Genomic DNA, 18388 nt, shown 5'->3' with positions numbered 1-18388 from the left:
TTGCAATTATATGTCTTGTAAATGAAAGCAAAAATTGATTAAAATATTTTCATAAAATGCGGCAATAATTTTCTTGAAAAAAATGAACGAAAAGTTTTCTCAGAGGGATTATCGGCATATGACTCTGCGTTTTAAAGTGAAGATTGTAAACGCTCGATACAACATAAAATAAACATTTCTTATTTTAGGATATTACGACCAACGACTGAAAGTGTTTTAAAGAAATAAAATCAAAACGCAGACTACGGCAATTCCAAGTGACAGCGAACATCTCACTCTTTCTATTTATTTTTAGCAACAATAATCCTCGTTGCCAGATGCAACAGCAGAGAAACAGTTTTTTTTAACACAAAACAATATTTAAAATATTTTTACAGCAATTACTTCAAAAACAAATATGAACAATTAAACAAATACAGAACATTAAAAATTATTTATAATATTTAGTTACGTGTGAACCACAATGACTTGCGATGATCAGATGCGTTACTCACAACCTGTTTCTACAGGATCAATATGGCCCCATAGAAACATAGTGTTAATGACGCTAAAAATCAGCAAATCTTAATATTATATTTAGAGGCTGAAATGCATAATCTGACCTTTGATATTGAACTGAAATTAATATGAAGTGATTTCTGAATTCTTATTTGATGTTACATATTAAAACTCGAAACAGTATAACATTTAACACCTTACATTCTAATTTTATTTTGCATACTAACACACTCACAAAAAAGATATTTAAAAGATAAAGCCTGTTAAATCTATTCATACTCACAAAACCTAAAGCCTGTACAATCCTTTCATAACACCCAACACTTACACATGGTACAATTCTTTTAACTGTACTAGGGCCTATATTACCACTTGGCAACAGTATTCAAAATTGCATTTCGAATGCATGTTTGGGCCGTCTATAATCGGGACGAGAAAGACGTCTGTGAATTCTGAAACCCTTTTAAATATTCATGAGATCTGTAGTGCGAGCAGTTTCAATTTCAAACTCTTCGTGGGAGAAGAAACAAAAATGAAAAAACAAATGGGGAAATACATTTTAGTTGATCACATCTCATTTTTTTTTCTTTAAGGAATTGTTTTACCTTTTTTTCTATGTTTTAAATAAACGTAAATTTTATGTATTATATGATAAACATTAATTGAAAAATAACAGACTGACGCATTTATTTTGAATCTATTTCAAGCGTATTATGTTATTTTTTTTAAAGAAAAAGATCTTTAGCAGAAATAAATTTCATAAAAATTAGCTTTCTAACATTCCTTTTATTCAATATATCTCAGAAATTCTCATCCTTTTGGTTTTGGACCTTAGATTGATTTGTCATATACTGTTGTATTGAATAATAATCTTAATATTATTACTTTACATTAATTTCTTCGTCTGTTTTCAATGCTATTTATTTCACTATTTTCAATCAATAAGTTTCAGCTTTGTATGTAGTGAAGAAAATATATAATTAATTTTACTAATTGGCACTATACAATTACTAATTGGCACTATACAATCACTAATTGGCACTATACAATTACTAATTGGCACTATACAAACAATTAGGCCTAAATGCCTAATTGTTTTAAATAAAAGGTATATATTTTTCATATTTTAACACCAACCTTAACAGATGCCATTTTATTTGCATATATTTGCTCACTTTTAAAGAAATTGTATAATTTTACGTATAACTCTTGATGCAGCATTAAGAAAATAAACACTTGTTTTAATTTTTGGGATGAATGTTTGCTGTGCGTTCAAAGTGCACATTCATGTAAATTTAAAATATTATAATAAACGAGTACTGAAGACAAAAAAATTCCAAATGGAATTAATACATTGTAATGGAGGAGTTTATTATACATATTTAATGTACAATTTTACTGCATCTTGAAAAAGAAATATAAAATTTACTTGATATTTTTGTTTTGCTGTTAATTCTGTTATCTTAAAAACCATTCTGTTAAATAGATAATGCATTAATTCCGTAAGAATGAAAGAGATTTTATATATATTTTTATTTTTAATACAAATACAAAAATATCAAATGATTAATATTATATATATTAATGTTGTTGTTTATAATGGCACTTGCCATGGACAAGCTCGCCGACGAAGTAAGCGGTTTTAATCCAAGGGAGCATCTCTTGTTTTAGTAGCGCCAACTAGAGCCAAGAGTACGTCTTACCTACTCACACATCACATTCGCTTGCACAACTCCTTTTTACAGTGGGGAACATTCACACATCTCACCGATAGAACAGATGAAGAACAATCACGCCGGAACCGGGACTCGAACCCACGACACCCGGATCACGATGAACAGGTGCTACCCCTATGCTAGGACGCCTGTATCTATAGTACTAAACATAATATAACGCAATTATAATAACATTTGTTCTAAAACGCAGTATGACAGATAATATAATCAGTTTTCGAAGAATTATTTCAGCAGAAATAAATATACTGAAGTTTCTAGTGTAGTAATTTTCAAAAAAATCGATCTCGAGATTTTAATGACTCTCCACGTTTTAGAAATCCTTGAGTTCAAAAAAACCCATTTTAGTAAAATATACGACTATCTGTGTGCCTGTAAGTCTACCTGTGACAAAGGTTTTCAAAAAAACGATTTCAGCTAGATGGATGAAATTTGGTATACCGTTGTGGTGAATAGCTTATAAGCCAGTTAACAATTACGGTACAAGAGAAATTGCTTTTGTATCATGGTCATGTTACTGGGCTGCAAACCACAAGGTCCCAGGTTCTATCCTCGCTCATCGCAATCCGCTACATTGGTGACCCGGACGTGATTTGAACATGCAACCTTCTGATGTAAATAGCTTAAACATCTTAGCTCGCAATCCGCTACACCGTCTTTACAGCAGTTTTGCGGATCTCAATCATATTTTCAATAAAATCTGTACAGAGGAAGTCCAGCTGTCCGGCAGTTCGAATATAAGCTAACACGATTATTATAAAATGAAGAGAGTGAGATATCTAATGACATCTATAGTGTAAGCACCTTATATCAAATATATTGTGACATTTTGTGACTACAAGTGCAGTTTTTTTGTCAAAGTTTTGCTTCAATTGGTTTTGAAAAACGTTTATAAAACAAAAATTTAATTTTTCGATACTATTAATATATGTTATGGATCAATCACCAAAAAACTCGCCAAAGATGACACGATAGATTTAGTAAAAATGCTAAATCTACGCCAAATGTTAATATTTCTTAACCATGGTACACCAATACCATGTAAGGCGAGTATGCTTGAACGTTTTGGGGAGGCGATTCCGTGGTTCTATCAATGTTTTCTGTATATTTCGAAATATTACTACATTAGATGTAAATATTCTAGATCACTAACTGAACTATGAATCTCATAGAAATGTTAAGGACCACAACTGTGCAAAATTCCCGAAGAGGGGGCCGAAAGAGCAAACTTTCTTGCATCTACTAGTCATTCACTATTGCTTCGAAATCATACGCGGGTAAGCATTTGAAACTGCTTTAAGTCATAAAACGTAGGTTAGCAGCCAAGAGGCATGAATATTTACTACACATCTCCGAGTCAAGCCAGTTTCTATATATAACTTGTCGTTTAAAGTTAATTCTAAAACTGTTTAATAATATATCTCAGATGATGTGAGTTGCATGGCTAAATTCTCTTCAATTCTGCAGTGTGCGTAGAATAATAAATACGATTGGAGGATGTCCATGTTTAATGGGAGGCCTTAACGTAATTTTAGGTGATAATTTTCATTTCGATTAATGGAAACTTACTTAAAGTGAATAACTTGAATTCAAAATTAACTTGAATTCAGGGTGTTCATTAATTATTGTAGGGGTTTCCATACCTCATAACTCTCGAATAAAAAATATTACGCAAAAACCGATTACGTATTAGTAAATTACAACTCAAAGAATTTTATTAATGATATTACAGTGTAAAGCTTGCACATTTTACACCTTGCAGGCATTCAGCTGAAGGCGATTATGTATTCGTAAATTACAACTCAAAGAATTATGTATTCGTAAATTAAAATTCAAAGAATTATGTATTCGTAAAATACAACTCAAAGAATCGCCTTCAGCTGAATGCCTACAAAGTGCAAATTGTGCAAGATTTATACTTTAATATCATTAATAAAATTCTTTGAGTTGTAATTTACGAATATGTAATCGGTTTTTGCGTAATAATTTTTATTCGAAAGTTATGAGGTACGGAAACCCCGACAATAATTAATGAACACCCTGTATTATGCGATATTATAATTATTATTTTATTATGCGATCAGAAATCAACTTACAATTACTCATATTAATATATAGTTTGGGAGACTCCATTTAAAAGCACTTAAAGGAAGTTTTCATTATTGTGACAGCCTAGTTTAAAAGTAATATATGCATTTTTAAAATCTTTAATTATCAGTAATTTCTAAAAAAATCAAAACAGAAAACATTGCAAAGTTGATGCTAAGACAGTTCTTTTTAACCTTTTTTTATTGTTATGTACTTACTATAATTGAACATACGCTTCAGAAATAGTTGAATGCGAACTTTCATCGAAAAAAATCTTCTGTACAATTATCGTTATCACTAAAATTACTTTCTATTTCATTAAAAAAATGTGGATATCTGCTTCATAATTGGATTAGTAGGTTGAATGATATTAAGAGGTCAAAGTTTTAAAATCATCTTCTAAGCCTTGTATAATACTGGAACTCTAAAAGTGATTTGCAGTCTCACAGACGTCGAGTAAAGAAATAGCTGAAATATTTAAAAAAGTATCTGCTGAAACCGGTTGAGAAAGGGTACCGATAGTGAAGGTCAGAAAACAAGATACAGGGTCAATCCATTCGATTGAGCTAAAAATACGATAGGGTTGACCGGAAGTCCATCTTTTCGGTGTGAAATACATTACCTCCCCAGTTAAAGATTAATTGTGCATATAGGTTAAAAAGCTTATTTAGAAAGTTGATTTAATATTTCAAAATAATTGTAATGTCTCCTATATATGTGTGCTATTTTTAAAAATATTGGCAAGATAAAGAAAAAAAGTTCTATATTACAAATAATTTTGAATTCTTTGGTGATATTACATTTTAAAAAATTGTTACAAAATTATATAAATCAATTGCTTTTAAAATTACATTTTAAAATTCTAATTATATTTGTTTTACTCTTAATATTTTTTTAATCCATCAACATACTTAACTTCTGTTTAATATATAATTATGGTCAGTTACGTTTTAGATGATTTTATTTAAATACAAGAGTGCTTGTGAAAGACATGGAGCAAATAGAGAGTAAATATTAAGTTTATGTTTCTTGATAAAAAAGATAGAATTTAAAAAACTTCAAGACTTATTTAAATATTACTCAATATATTAACAATTTAGTTTGAATAAATTTAAAATTATTGCATAATTAATGCTGTCCAAATAAAGCAAAATCTCTCAAACAACTATTTGAGTAGACTAAGGAATTTAGAAACCCAATGAAAATCTTCATATCATCATAGTGAAGCGTTTCAGTCAACACTTTTTTTTGCAATATTTATCTTTAAAAATGATTTTGAACATATACATTTAAAACATTCCGAATAGCTGAATACTTGTACTACTCATTTAAAAGTGATCTGCATTCAGTCAGTTTCAAAATCTTTAGGTAGAAATTTTTTTACAGCAAGTATTTTTATAATAGTTTTTACAAACAATTTTCATAATTAAGAAAGTGAATATATTCATGGCTTAAAACTTTTACTTTTCTACTATATAAAATTTATCAGAAATATTTAAGGGCTGAACTAAATAATAAGGGCTGGTTATTTCATGATCAATACAATATTTACCATCAGAAAAGTTTTTATTTTTATTTTTCAAATGTAATTATTTTCTTATGATGAAAATACTGCAAGAAGCACTCGATTCTTGCATTTGGTTTCCAACAAACAATATAATCAGTCCAAACGTTATAAACAGGGCATTTGTAAGTTAATTCAATAATCAAGAAAAGGCGATCTGCTTGTTTAATACTGGAACATTCCGAATTACATAAAAAATAAAATATAATCATTGCACAAAATGAAAAGAGAATAAAGCCTTTAAATATATTTTGATGTTAAATCACTTTCCGATATAAAAGACTGCCGAATCATCGGATAGTTTGTTCCTTTGTTCCCAAAGTAATTACTAGTTTTAAAAATTATGCTACTGTATCTTCCTGGCGTTTCTCAAAGGTAATGGTCAGTTTTTTTTATTCCCTTCTAGAAGATAAGTGTGCCACATTTTCATATAAAACATGACATTTTTAAAAAAAATCTTGATCGCATTGCATAATGAATAAATGAATTTAATCTGTAACCATTTTTTAACCCCGTGTTCTTCTTTGTTCGTTGCAGATTTTGTAACTACATTTCTCAAAACTTTCTTAGTATTTTGCAAATATTATTGACAGTTATAGTTAAGTTAAGAGTATAGATACCAAGAGGTATTATTGATGTATACTAATATGCTTCTTATTAGAATAAGACAATAAACATTTCGTAACGTTAAAGTAAACATCAATGCTACAATTATTTAAAAATATAACAAATTGATCCAAATAGTATTGCTTATTTGGTGTTTCAAAAAATAATTTTTTATAGATTTATTGAGCAAACATTTCTTGATACCTATAGACGAGACGTCTCGGAATTTGTGTCTCTTTTCCCTCAAGGAAATATTTTACCATAAAGGACTCTCTTGCTTATTTGAAGAAACATTTTCATGCCAAGATGATGTATTTGTTACCGTGAAATATGGAATTTTAACAGTAGTTGATTTTCTTCGATAAATTTCCTTTCTTCGATAAACATCATATGCGCCGTTGTTCGAATATTTGCTATATAAACCAAATATTTGCTAACTACCAATATGTTTCACTTGCACTGACAAATGCCTACAATCAGGATATACTGATGATGAATGTTGAATGAAATGTGTTTTTTACGTCAATATAAAATTGCTATTTTTAAATAATAAACTATTATTAAAAGTATTATAGTAAATGTAAGAGCGGTTAATTAGCAGTGCATTTAAATAAACTTTTGAATCTAGAACGGATCTAAAACAGTACATGTTCAGAAATTTCTACTGGTTTTCAAAATATATATAGGTAAAAATTATTCAAATAATTGAATCGAAAGTTCCTACCTTTTTTTCGTGGGAGAGCCTGATCGTTCAATTGATACACAACTGCAAATAAAATCCATTACTATAAGTCATATCACTGACTCTCCAAAACTGAATAATCGGACCACCACAACAGCAACACTGGAGGGAACTATGGTTGAGCCCTAAGAGCCTTCACCGACGACTGTACAGCCTTCGTCCCGTCATCGATGGGAGGAGCCAAATTTGTGTGCACCTTCTAGGGTAACGAGATCCAACCGCCATACCGGAAGCATCTCATCCTCTTTTCGAGGTGCCCCCCGGGGGGTCAATCCATTAGTATAATGAACTCGACTACATAAAAAGACGCTGAGTGGTGTTCTTTAAAAATATATATATTGACACGCAAAAAAGGAACAATAAGCACTTTGCAAAAACATACAGCCAGCTAGAAATGAGGAAATGCTATTGCGCATTAACCATAAGTAAAGTTCATACTTATTCAGTTTTTAGTTTCTGTTTAACGCCCTCTGGTGGAGAAAGTCCGCTCTAGAAGCAAAAACATAAAAAAATCACGTGGTAGTCCGTTTTCAACAGTAGTTTCTAGATAAGCAAAGAAAATTTTACTCATAAAGATTTACACAACTCCTATTTGATCAATTTTACAATTCTTATTTATTTCAATAGCTAAAACTTTTATGACTCTTTTAATACCGCAAGAATTCTTTGATTAGGCTACTGTAATTAGTCATGAAATCCTTCTTTTTTGCAAAAACTGGATGGAGCTTTCGGCGCCCCTTCTAGAATAAGTTGCTGCTAATTATATCAAAGGTATTTCTTCAGGAGAAAATTTATCCAATACATTTCTTTACGAAGTACGAACGGATTATGCATATAAAGTAGCTTGTGGGTTGATTAGATAATCTCAGAAAGTTGGACTCGTCTTTTCCATAGACAACCGACCAAAAATTTCAGACATTTCTAAGACCGCGCATGTCACTATATACTTTTATATATTTCAAACAAACAAAAAATATTATTTTTGAACTGAAAGAAATTTTCAACAGAAGTTTTCTATTTGACTAACATTCTGTATATTCAAAAATATATAAAATATATATGTGTGTCGACTGCGGTTGCAAACTGAAAATGGTAAATATGGAGTTATAATTTTATATATTAGGACTCTGGTAGGAATTGAAATGAAAAGAACAAAGAAAATTTTTTTCTAATCAGAAGGCAATTTTTTATTTGATTTACATTCTATATATTCGAAAATAATGTATATCTATACTTATAATAAAGCTCAATGTGTGTGTGTGTGCGTGTGTGTGTGTGTGTGTGTGCGTGTGTGTGTGTGTGTGTTGGCGCTCTACAGGCCAGACCATTCAACCAACAGCTCTCAAATTTGGTACATGTATACCTTAGAGGTCGGGAATGTGCACCTGGGGTCCCTTTTTTTGAAACTATAATTAGAATTTTAATTATTAATTAAAAACTAACTTTCCCACCAAAAAAATCTTCCATTTTCCCCACCGCCAACTTTTTTGCCAAAAAAATCTTCCATTTTCCCCACCGCCAAATGAGTAAGGCTTCAATTTTTTTTTCTCCCAACAGTAATGAGGCTAGGGTTAATATTTTTCGGCGGATTATTTCAAACGATTCTGTTTATTTTCTTAATGTTTTATGCATTTAAAATTAAACATTGTTAATTAATCTATGTTTCAGATTCATTCTGAAGTACTTTTGAATTAAAATAACACAGAATAAAGGAAATTAAAAATGTATAATCTGCATAGCGTTACCCCAACTGGTGTAGAAAAATTCACGCATTTGCTTTAACGTAACTGGCGAAGAAAATTCACGCATGCGCATTGTGTTCTGATTGTTGACATGGCAGCACACGGATGATTTAAATTATTTTTAGGTCAGTTGCATGCTTTTGTAAGTAAATTGTATTTATGTTAGTTATATATTTTTTGTATATGCTTATAGTTTTTAGTGCATCGTTTTTTAAGTAGTTTTTTTTTAACCTGTTTTCAATGATTTAAATTATTTTTAGGTTAATTGCATGCTTTTGTAATTAAGTTGTATTTATGTTAGTTATATACTTTTTTGTATATGCTTATAGTTTTAAGCACATCGTTTTTTAAGTAGTTTTTTTAAACCTGTTTTCAACCTATTATTTTAAACGATTCATTTTATTTTCTGAGTGTTTAATGCATTTAAAAATAAACATTGTTAATGAATCGATCTGTTCATGATGAATCTGAGAAATGTTTGTTGACAAATTCTTGAGATATTACATAAATAAAGAAATATATTCTTTAGTGCCCATAAAGTTTAAACGCTTAGTGTCTCTATTATCAGTAATCATATTATTAAAAAAATGCTTTGTTTCAGTAAAAAATATTATTATATTAATTGCAGATTAATTAGTTACACTTTAATTTAAAGCATAATTTCTACGAGGGGTAACAGAAAATTAGAGAGATACATATCACGCTATGACTGAAGGCCTTTATAATATTATGAGTGAATTATATGACAATCAAAATGGGAAGTTTTAAAATATTTTGCTGAAGAATCTATTAAAGTTGGAATTGCGTAAAATATTTAATGGTACGACCGGAGTTTAATTCCCTGCTTGGCGCAATTTTTAAAAATCGCCAACAACGGCCTTGCGAAATGTTCAAAAGCAAAGGAGCAGATGTTCAATTATAATGCATAATAAAGATTGCCAGCTTTTGCGCGTTATCGTAACTTGACGAAGAAGGGGATTAAACTCCGGTTCAACCTATTTAATTATTAAAATTTAAACGAACATTAAGATTGGCGAACCGGCTGGTCGCCAAAGGCGGCTAGTATATAATAAATATAACAACATGTTCAACTTTTCTTCGATGTATTTGTTGATATAGACATTCTCCGAAAAATATCTACATTTTCCAATCTCGGTTTCTTATAGTAACAAGCCAATAAAAAATTGTGGTGTCATAATCAAACTAAGGTATGTATTCAATTCAAGATTTTTAATAGCTTATTTTCCAATTAAAAATGGTTCTCAGTTCAACAAAAGTGAATTCCTTTCTTCAATTTTTAAATTATAGACTTGATAAAACTGCTTTTGGCTTTAATAAATCTTCACTAGCATGGATTTAAAAAAATACAAGCATTTGGGGAAATTCTAAAATTACAATTTTATTTTATTTTATTAACAATTAAAATAGTATTTTTAATTTAATTCATTTATTTGTAATAGAATATTAAAGATATAATAATATCGTGTATTAACATATTAAGGATGTAAATAATTTATATAGGGAGATATTTTAATGCCATATTTCCTGTAATAATTCTTTAAAACTTAATTCCTAAAGTGGTTAATTAGGCCTATTTTCTATTTAAGTGTAAATGAATGATGGGCAAGTTATTATTTATATTTTTAATTAGGTGAATAAGCATTATTTATAGTAACATTTCTATTATTAGTTACTGCTACATATAAGGAATTACATAGAAATTCAATCACAATTAAAAATAATTATATTTACTTAACAAAAAACATAATATAATTCTTATAAATTTAAAATAACAAATCATAAATGTTTGTTTATTTTGTTTGAAGTAGACGAATTATTTCTAAATTATTGCAAGAAAAAGTCTCGTTAACTCCTTGCCTTTAAGAACCGGCTCTTACTACCGGAAAGGATAATTGCGAATTCTGATGCTCTAATTGGATCTGCTAATTAAAGACTAATAAGAGACTAACGAAGTATACTTCAGGAGTTTGATCCTCTTGGAGATGTAATTAGATATCAATGGACAACTGAAGTTAAATTGAAAGACCCATATTTATTGCATTTTTTTTCATGCTTGAAACTTCTGATATGGTTCTCCGTGTGGTTACTTTTTTTCTTTTTCCTTTTTTTGAAATTATTTTTATACGTGAAATAATGAAACAGAGTTGGTGTTTGCTCGTTTGAATCATAATAAACAAATAAGGTAAAAACATGCTTTGTTCTTGATTTGATGATGATGCCGTGTCCACGTTACCACGGAAAGAAGGGACAGTACCTTCTGAGGGTAAAGACCCCTGAACATGATGAAAAAGTAAACATGATGAAACTCATCTCATCTAGTAAACATCTAGATGAGCATCTCATCTAATAAACATCTAGATGAGCATCTCATCTAATAAACATCTAGATGAACATCTCATCTAGTAAACATCTAGATGAGCATCTCATCTCAGTAATAGTCACTATTTCATTATCATGATATTTTTTAGGCCTTTCATAAACAATATTTTTAACTCATTTTTTTTATTTGGTGATACATTTTTTAAATATGAATTGTCATGATTTTGATTTTAGTTTTTTGATTCGATACCTGCAATTGAAATTAATGTAAACTGCTATGGAAAATATTATTTTTATAATTAACTATATACATAATTAATTTTTATTTGTTTACCATCAGAAAATTCGAAAAATGCGCAAACTATTTTTGTTTTTTACTTTTGTACTCTTTCTCTTTTTCATTATATGGGAAAAGTTAAAATAACAATAATTATTGTGTTGAAGTATCATATTATAAGTATGTTTAAAAAAAATAATCAGTGCAGGCTTACTGTTCTTTCTAACTTTTTCTGTTTTTGTAAACAACACACAGCAAATCTGTGTATCCAAACTGTGATATTTCTTTTGGAAATACTCCAGGTAAACAATTTGAGAAAATGAAAAAAATGAATATTTAGTATAGCAATGAACAAAACTGAGCCTATTTATTTTGAGACCCTAAGATATATAAAAAATATATAATAAAGTTATTTAATGTGAGGAAAAGTTAATTTAAGTCTGCTAATTCGGTCTAAAAAAAACCTTGATTCAAACATTAATATTATGGATATATTGAGATGTCTGATTACCTTGTAAAAATGTCAAGATAATAAATATTCATTTTATTTTTTAAACATTCGAAAAAAAATAGATATAATAAGTATATTCTATTGAATTTATGGTCAGATATAGTGAAACATTTTTTTTCAAAATTTCAGAAATTAACTTTCATTTTAAAGATATAACTCATAATTTAAATCTAAATACTAAAGCTATCCAGAAGGAATTTAGTTAATGCTCACATTATGCATATCAAGAATTTTAAACTTGTTTAACATTAAAATTCATGACACAATTTAAAGGAAGCAAAAAAAATGAGACGTGATGACAAGTAAGATGTAAAATGATACGTTCCCCGTCATGTAAGATTAATTCTTTAAGTAATCGTGCGACAGTTTCATCATCTTTATTAAAATAAAGGAAAGAAGTATATTTTTCTGAGAAAATATGTCGTTGCATTTGGGTAATCGGATGATAAAGACGAAAAATATACTTTGCCTACACGGAATAGGTATTAAAAATGGTTTTTATATTCCTTTAAAAGATGATTTCAAGAATATTTCTTGTGGTTATTCAGTAATTTATTCTAGTGACAGCATGAGCAATTTCAATGGTAAAATGTGTTATAAAATTGTAAAACGCTTCGGGGAATAATGTCATCAACTCCACGTTTAGCAATAATAATTCCTATAATATTTATTTATTTATTTTTTAATTTGACCATGGTGTTCTGCAAACCTCCAGGTTAAACCTAGAGAGTTCTGACACACATTTCTAATTAAGCAGTTGTAAAGATAGTGCTTGCAATTATCTTAATTATATATTGTCTTCAACAAAATAAAACAGTGCAAAACGAAATGATAAAAAATAATGATATAATTCTTAGAATATTTTTGAATAGAATAGAAAAATATAAAATATTTTTCAGAAACACTATTTCAAAGTCAGATTAAGAAAAGCTTCAATTTATTAAACTTTTCTCTTTATATCTATAACATTGGATCTCTCAGATATCTTTAATGGTAGTGAGAAAAATATCTTTTATTATTAAAAATGCAAATGGAGAAATTTTAGCTAATGGTATTTAATCTAAACTTATAGAGGTCTGTACTAATTTTGAACCATTTTTAGCAATACGTAGGGCTCTTACATGGAGGTAAATATGGTTAGTTTTGAAAATCCAATAAACAAGAAAACGAATTTTAATATATGGACTTTATTTAAATGTCGTAATTCGAAAACCGATAAGAAGTTTCGAAGCATTTCTCAATGCTTGTTTGATTTTGTTCACAATGATCGGAAGATAAGCCCCAAAACTCTTTTTGCATAAATTTAAATTTAATTTAATCGACAACTGTTCCACTTAGCTATACGGAGCTATAGAGAACCTTAGTCAATGTGGTGTGGAAGTTTGTAGAGAAAGCTGCCAGCTCAGGTAATGCCCTCGTCATTTGGCCACTGTTCAAAATTACAGAGGCACGCCCAAAATAGCCCTAGTGTTGCTTTAAAACGAGATGTTAATATAATTGATTTGAACTGAACTGAAGAGAGCCTTAACGCATAAAAAAAATCATTACTTGTCCCTGAATTTTGAATTTACAAGTTGCTAATTCAACTAAATTTAAAGCCAGCAATGGCGAAAAAATATTTTATTATAAGAATCTACATAAATTTACATTTATGAAGTTGCACAATGTTTATGCATGCCTTATCCAAATATAGTTATAAACACCAATTAGATTCACATAGAAACAAATACGAACGAAAAAAGAGATCATAATCATTCCTGGATACCATTAACTAACACTTATAAAGTGGAGACAAAGTATTTTAAATGAATTAATTCAGTAAGAAGAAAGCGTTTTTCGAGGGTAAAATATTATAGTTAAAAATTTACCATTGCTGTGTTTTATGCTGTTCTAAATATGTTATATATTGTATGAATAAATAATATTCTAATATTTCTCATCCTGGATGTGATATTTCTGTAAGGTTTTCATACTTTATTTATTTTCATACTTTATATATAGATTGCTTGCAAAATTCTTTCTTTTCTTATCTTCTTTTAGGCTTTTACTTCGATTTCTGGGAAACTTTAATTCTTTCCTTACGATAATGATTGTATTTCCTTTCCATTTCCTCTGAGCTTTGTCTGGGTGTTGCCACACTGAATAGGAAGAATAATGCTCAAAATAACTGCAATCAGATTGCAATCATATACAGCAAGCGACAAGAAAGCGGTGATTCTTTTAATGTTAGATTATGATATCCTTTAAATATCTACTTTTTGCCACATCTCTTCGACACATTATGTAAGAATGTTTATTATTAAATGAATTATTTAATATATTACATTATGTGTCTAGACATTATGCATGGCCTCAATTTGTAAATTTACTTAAAATATGTGGAAATTATACATTTTAAATATGATAAAAAATTATTTTAATAAAATAATTCTTTTACGATAAAACTTTGAAATATTTCAATGCATATTTCGTCAGCTCTTTAAGTACTATGTCTTTTGTCTGAATAGATATAGTATATTTTATTATTAATACAATGAGCTAATTTTTATTTAAAATAATATTTTAATATATTTAATATATAAATAATATTATAATATTTTTATATATTGTAATCTTTATTTAAAATAATAATTTAATATAATTAATTTTATGCATGTTCCAGTAATATTATACAATGTTATTTTAATGTTTATACGCTTAAAAAATTATTATTTTTTTTTCTAATGCATTTTATAAGATGAAACAATCAACAAAGAATAATAAAAAAATATTCTGTAGAAACTTTTTCATATATAAAATGTGTTTATATAGCCAAGTTGTGTTTAAAATGTAATGTTGTTTTGAAGCTTTTTATTTCTTAACATAAGCTTATTTTGGATTAATATACGTAATAGGTGAAAAGATAATTAACTGCTAAATGATTGAATTCATAATTAAATTAACTATTTTGTAAGACAAAGTGATAAAATAAGTAAGATTATGCTATTTTTTACTGGAGAAACGATTCGGGGGGGGAATACATTTAGGTCATGCCTTATTTTAAAGTTTAATTCATAATCTATTGAAGCATTGTTTCGAGAAAATGATTAACTGTTTTTTGAAAAATTCTTTCATTTTTTTTTCAAAAATTCTTTCTTTTCCGTATCTTTAATTATTTTTCAAAAAAAAAAAAATGAGTCGGAGATACATGTTCTTCAATCCTCTCGTTTCTTTCTCCAGAATATTTTAAATTACATTACTCATGTGTTTAGCAATCCTCTGTTGTACATATTAATAAATAATGTTAGAATTAGCTGCATGAAAATATCCATGATTTTACTATTTTTTTAAGAATATGCACCAGTTTCTTTCAGATAAGTTCTTGGTTGTGCATTTATACATACTGTTGGGCATAACGATGAGAGTTGATTGTTCATTTTACATATTATTTTTTTCATCATTTAAAATATTTCTAATATTTAAAAATTTTCTATTTCAACTGCTAATAACTTCCTCTTTACATTCTTTTTCTAACAAAAAATATCATTATTATTTTGCGCTGTCAAGTTTAATTTCAGATTTAAATATCATTCTCAGCAAAGAATAAAGAAAATTTAATCTCTGACGTCTCCATAAGCTTATCTTCTTTTAGTCTTTTTTTTTAACTTATTCCAAATATATCAAAGAGTTTGTGCATGAATTAAATTAAATATATTCTAATTATTAATAAATCTTTATTTAATATATGTTTCACGCCTTAATCTGAAGCCAATCTATAACGCTGGCTCGTCAAGTGTTTTATCATAGGGATGAAACTGAATCTTCAATATCTCAGATTATATAACAATTTAGGTCAAGTTTGTACATTGAATTAATAACGTACTTGAAAATTAGTGTAATAGTTATAGTCGCTTATCTTGTTGAATATTATTTTTGTGGAAATGTAAGGTTATTTAATATCTATAAATGTACCTGTTATTAAAACACACACACACACACACACACACACACACACACACACACACACACACACACACACACACACACACACACACACACACACACACACACACACACACACACACACACACACACACACACATACACACATATATATATATATATACATTTGTATGATATAAATTATTTGGAATGTGAACATTTAATTATTTTGTATATAACAATATTTGTATAACATAATATTTGGATGTCATTTTCCTTGAATAGAACTTAATAGCGAAGGAGAATTTTATTTTAATTTTATGGGAAATTAATTTAGAATACTCATTTAGGCAAGAATAAAACTAAAAATTTTTACCCTGATTTAATTTTAAAATATTAATTTTATGATGATAATTTATGTTTAGTTTGACATAATATGATAAGAAATGAAAATTCCGGAAAACAGATATGTAAAAATACAAACAAGAAACAAATATACAATTCCACGAAGAAAACTGTGATACAAAATTTGCAATTCAGACAATTAATTCAAATAAAAATATAACAGCAACAAAATTATGACTGCGAATTCATTTTTTAACTGGATATTTTCTATAATTCATAACTCCTAATCAATTCGCTTTATAACGACTTAAATACTGTTAGGCTACATAATGTTTTCTGTGTTACGGTTTAATATAGAAAAAAATTCAATTCTCTATATTTTTCTATTTTGAAAAAAAATAGCAATTAATGAATTTTAAGTTTAATTACAGAGATAACTTTTACTGAAAATATGAAGGCGTTATTATTTTATATTCAATTTTATTTTATTTAGAAGTTTGTTTATCAATTGCTTAGAAAACTTCATATACAAATTTAAATAATTTTTTTCATAAAATATATTTATATGAAAATATTGCAAAATACATATAAAGTAAAAGTAAAGAAAGTTTTGTATTTATGTCACAGTAAAATAGGTCATAGAACGATAGATGATGGAACCAAAATTGAAGAGTTTTTAAAAGATGAAACCTATAATATCATTAATTCATTTAATATATTTTTCAAAAGAAATATAAAATTTAGTTAAAATATGTAAAGATATTCCATTTTTTTAATATAATATATACTATTGAATAATGCAATAATCCTTCAAAGAATAATTGTATTTCTTATTTTTACTTAAGTTGAGAAGAAATTCGAATAATTCGAAAAGAAGGGTTGATAAATAGCAAGGCAATAACAGTAAGTAAATTGGTTGATATCAGCATAATATAATGTATTTAGAATAACTTTTATTCTAAAACGAATTATGTCGGATAATATAATCAATTTAAATTATTTATTTCAGTCAAAAATAATAATTATTAAAAATTATATTAAGAAGTAATTTCAATTTTTCTCGATCTCTTTTCGGAATTTTTAGAAACATTACTGTATCAGATGTAAATATTCTATATCTCTTATTCAATTATGAATTCTGATGTAAATATTAGCGACAATTACGTAGTTCTACACATAATTCCCAAAGAGCTAGCTAAAATAGCAACCTTTCTCGCTTTTACACGTGAATCACACAACGGTCTCACTATTCCTTTGAAACCATACGTGGGCAAGCATTTGAAACTGCGTTAAATGTGAAACTGTGGTAGCCTGTGTTTAAGTCATAAAATGCAGAATGTCAGCCGAGAGGCATGAATATTTACAACATATAACCGAGACAAGCCTGTTTCCGTTTACAACTCGTCGTTTAAAGTTAATTTGAAAATCCTTTAATAGGCAAATCTCAGTTGGCGTGAGTTGCATGGGTAAATTCTCTTCACTTCTGCAGTGTGTGGGGTATTATAAATGCGATTGGTGGACTTGCATATTTAACTGGAAGCCAGCCTTAACGTGATTTTCGGTGATAATTTTCGTTTCGTATTTCAATAAGTTTAAATCAAACTGCGATTTATGAAAAGTTCGTTAAAGTGAATAATTTGAATTCAAAGTAATGCATGATATTACGCATGATTAAATGTGGCAATTACTCACATTAAGATTCAAGTATGAGGTTCTCATTTAAAAGCAGTTAAGGGATGATTGTGTCAACCTAGATTAAAATTAATCAAGATATTTTATTAAAAATGTATTTGAATATCAGCTATTGACCCTAAACTAAATCATAAAAGATTAAATATTTGATGCTAATATTCTACCACAAGTATTTTCTTAGGTATTCTTTCCCACTTTTTTAAGATAATGAATTCAATTTTCGAAAATTCTATTGCTTGTGAGAAAAATGACATTGATTATAAATTGAGTTTAAAAAAGGATCACATTTTGTAAAAAAACTTGAAAAAAGGGAATAAATATTATTTTCA

This window comes from Argiope bruennichi, chromosome 2, assembly GCF_947563725.1.
Source record: "Argiope bruennichi chromosome 2, qqArgBrue1.1, whole genome shotgun sequence".
In the NCBI taxonomy this organism is placed as follows: domain Eukaryota; kingdom Metazoa; phylum Arthropoda; class Arachnida; order Araneae; family Araneidae; genus Argiope; species Argiope bruennichi.
Note: the sequence above shows the minus strand (reverse complement) of the source record.